Source organism: Lactuca virosa, chromosome 8, assembly GCF_052849685.1.
Source record: "Lactuca virosa cultivar CGN04683 chromosome 8, Lactuca_virosa_CGN04683_v6, whole genome shotgun sequence".
Classification (NCBI taxonomy): domain Eukaryota; kingdom Viridiplantae; phylum Streptophyta; class Magnoliopsida; order Asterales; family Asteraceae; genus Lactuca; species Lactuca virosa.
Genome location: NC_136433.1, coordinates 354826698 through 354830041, shown reverse-complemented (window position 1 = coordinate 354830041; position 3344 = coordinate 354826698).

The following is a 3344-nucleotide window of genomic DNA, read 5'->3' as shown; positions in this document are numbered from 1 at the left end:
ATTGTGAAATAGGGAAGAAGATACATCGTATGATTTTACCCTTCCTTGAGTTAAAGGATGATGAAATCGATGCTGATACATATAATTGCGAAAAACGTAGTTTCTTCTGAGGATATTTCTCCTGCTTACAGAATTGGTCTTGACAAAATAGAGTCCTTCATAAAGTCCAAAGACCATAAGGACATGCTCAAAAATTTGTTGGATGAAAATGACAAATTGAAAATCCAAACCGAAACCGTACAGAAATTTGACTTGTTGAATGCTAAGTTGAGTTTAGAAAATAAAATTGATGTTGAAAATACTTCTATATTCGATGAGAATGATGATATTAGTGTCATTTCTGTGGATGATGTGATTGATTGTTCAGAATTTGTCAAAAGCGAACCCGAAACTAACAAATATCTTATTTCTGAAAATTCGGTTGAGTTTGATCGTTTGTCCAAAGACAAGACCACAGTCCTTAAAGAAAAGTCTGTTGTGTATCAAAAGGTCCAAACTACTCCAAATCAGGTGTATAAAGTTAATGGAGTTACTCTGCAACAAACAGCCGAACTGACGGCAATAGTAGGAGAAAATAATGCTGAAGGTTGTGATGAATATTTCTGGTCAGCACCCATTGATAATGCCGATGAAACAGTAGGTATGTCACAGAAAACTTCGTGGAGAGTGAAAGGAAGATATGTAGCCGAACCACTTAATGATCCTACTCGTTTTGATGAGCCTAGCACAGGTGGTACCAAAATGTCTTTAGACGAACAAGTCATAGTCCCTAGCGAAATCTCTTCACTTAAGAGCGAAGCTTATGTTCAAAAATCTGAGAAAAAGGCTAACATCCACAGAAATCCAAATCAGGTGAAAGAACGAAAGCATCAAAGGAATGTGAGGTACAAGAAAAACCTTACTGGAAGGAAGCAGTTCTGGCGATCTCAAAATTCCAACTACGTTCGCTATGAAAAGCCTTCTAAGCAAAAGGAGGAAGGAAAAGAAAACTCCAGCATTCACACTCAGCATGGCGAAAACAACCGAAAACAGAGTTTCGGTCCTCAAAAGCAACCTAACCAAAAGAAGAGTTTCGTTCCGCAGAACCATCCCGACCAAAAGAAGTATATCGGTCCATATCATCAATCCAACCGCAAACAGAGTTTCGGTCCACCAAAGAATATCAACCGAACACAAGGCTTCGGTTCTCGAGATAAGAAAAACCAAATGGGTGGTTTCGGTTCTAGACTAATCAGTGAGAAGAACCGAAGGGAAAGTAATTTTGGTTCTCAATCACAAAAGAGCTATATCCGAAAAGCTAACTCCGTTTCCAAATCTCATTTCCCTAGTTCTAACCTTCACTCACAGAATGATCAAAAAGAAAAAGAAAAACTTTGTCTAGAAAATGCAAAGAATTCGTCAATTAAGTCTGATGTTGATCGAAAGTAGGCTAATGTAAAATACACATATTCGACAACTCAACCTAAAGTGCTTAAATTAGATAAAATCAAAGTTTTCACCTTAAAAAGAAAAGATGAAACAACGTTAACAAAAACAACCTTTTTAGTTGATATTTCACTTACAAATCCCTGTTCTGTAAGAGGCTCACGAGGACCCAAGACACCTTGGGTTCCTAAATCTGCTTAATTTTTGCAGGTTATACGTGACGAGCAGTTTGATGATGAATGGTACATAGACAGTGGCTGCTCGCGTCAGATGACAGGAAGAAGGGAAGAACTGAGGGAGTTTCGATCCCTTACAAATGGTGGAAGTGTCAATTATGGTAACAACTGTTATGGCACGATAAAAGGTTATGGTATGATTACCAATGGCGAGTTCTCGATAAGAAAAGTGGCGTATGTTGAGGGTTTGCAACACAACCTTATCAGTGTTTCTCAACTGGTGGTTGGAACTGGGCTAAAGGTGTCTTTCGACGACGAAGGATTAGAGATTACTGAAAAGAAGTCAAACAATATTCTGCTGAAATCAAAGCGAAAAGGAGAAATGTACCCTCTGAATCTCAATCCCATACGGGGAAAACCAGCTATCTGCTTGCTATCAAACGCTCAATCAAATGAAAGCTGGCTTTGGCACCGAAGACTCTCCCATCTGAATTTTAAAGACATCAAAAAATTGGTGCTTGGGGATCATGTTCGAGGTCTTCCTGTTCTGAAATTCGATAAAGAACACTTGTGTGCTGCATGTGAAATGGGAAAGCAAAGTCGACAGAGTCATCCTTCTCGCATCAACACAAAAATTATTGAACCACTTGAATTACTTTATATTGATTTATGTGGTCCATCTTCAATCGAAAGTGTTGGTGGCAACAAGTATACACTTGTCATAGTAGATGACTTCTCTCGATTTACTTGGGTATTCTGTTTGAAGCATAAATCGGAGCCCACTCCTAAACTTAAAATCTTTATCAAGCAGGTCGAAGTCCAGCTGAGAAAGGTTATTCGTAACATAAGAAGTGACAACCGATTGGAGTTTAAAAACAAAGACTTTGAAGAGTTTCTTGCAGAGAAAGGAACAACTCACAATTTCTCAGCTCCGTACACTCCACAACAGAATAGTATTATCGAAAGGCGAAACTGTCACACCCCAAAACCAAGAACGACGGAAACGTTCGGGGGCGGAGGACGTCATGTACAGTATCACAACAATGAATAGTAGTAAACAAGCAACAACATCATCCATTGCATTAATAATATAATTTTAATACAAGTGTGTTCTGTCAAGTTAAATACACACCAAAATATAAATCAAAATGAAAGATGAGTCTTGAACGAGCTCCATCTTCTCTAAACCTTGCATCGGTACCTGTCTACTGGTGACATGAGGATACAAGTTATTTTGAAAGAGAGTATCAGCTTTAAAGCTGGTGAGATCATAAGTATTATAATGTCTGTATTTGTAAGAAAGTATTTGTAAGTATGTGAAGTGTAAGTATATAAAAGCTCGTGAATGTTTGTAAAAGGTTTGAATATCCTAGAAAACCCTACGTTTCCTACTAAAAGTAGCCTTCTACCAAGGCATCTAGTATCTATGTGTGTGTCTCTTGTAAGAGTATGTATTTTCCCAAATCTGACTATCATTAACCAAAAATATAGTTTTTACCTTATTGTTTATTGTGTGAAGATCACAAAGTAAATGTAATGGGAAAATGAAATAGTATTGTAGTGTTGTATTAAGTAACTACTGCTGTACTAACTACCTTAAACCAATTGTAATTTAAAGTACCATGTGATCGGCCTGTATCCTGCTACCGACTCTATAGAAAAACGACGATGTAAGACGTCGTAAGAAATGAGGTTTGGCACCCGTAGACTTGCAAGTCCCACTGTAGCGAGAAGCAAGGTGTA